The sequence below is a fragment of the Canis lupus genome, chromosome 24, assembly GCF_048164855.1.
Source record: "Canis lupus baileyi chromosome 24, mCanLup2.hap1, whole genome shotgun sequence".
NCBI classification, from domain to species: Eukaryota; Metazoa; Chordata; class Mammalia; order Carnivora; family Canidae; genus Canis; species Canis lupus.
The window spans coordinates 36,464,801-36,465,397 of record NC_132861.1 but is presented as its reverse complement, the minus strand read 5'-3'; positions in this window follow the sequence as shown (position 1 = coordinate 36,465,397).

Genomic DNA, 597 nt, shown 5'->3' with positions numbered 1-597 from the left:
CCTCGCCAGTCTGTTTCCTTCCGGGTGGGAAGGATTGTGGGGATTGTCTCGGCGGCTGGCTGTGCCGGGAGCCAGGTGGGACGTGAGGCTGTGTGTGAAAGGGGAGGTGAGACAGCACCATCATTATCTCTGGAGATCTCAGACGTCAGTTCGCGGGCGGAATGGGGCAGCCCCCGGGATTGGGCAGCTGTCTGACAAGCAGCCCTGAGAGCACCTCTGTCACAGGGCCCAGGGCAAGGCCTGGCCATGGGGAGAAACCAGAGATGGGAGCTGAATGCGGCCTTGTGTGCAGGCTGTTTTGATTCCAGAGCCGCCATGGGGTTGCTGGACTAGATGACATTTCTAGCTGTTCTGCTCTAATGTTTTCCTTCTGTGTGCTCCATTTCCACACCGAAGCTCTCGTGTGTTTGTTTACTTTCTTCTTTGGGTTTGGGTTTCTGAGCCATTGGTTGTGGGAAGCTGGGAGTGGTGGGGCACAGCTTAGCCAAAGCAACGCCTCTCATCCGGGGTTTCAGAGTCCTGGGGCCTGGTGGCTCCTGCAGGGCCACAGCAGTGGCACAGTCTGGGCCTGGGTGCTCTGCCGAGAAAGAAAACTCC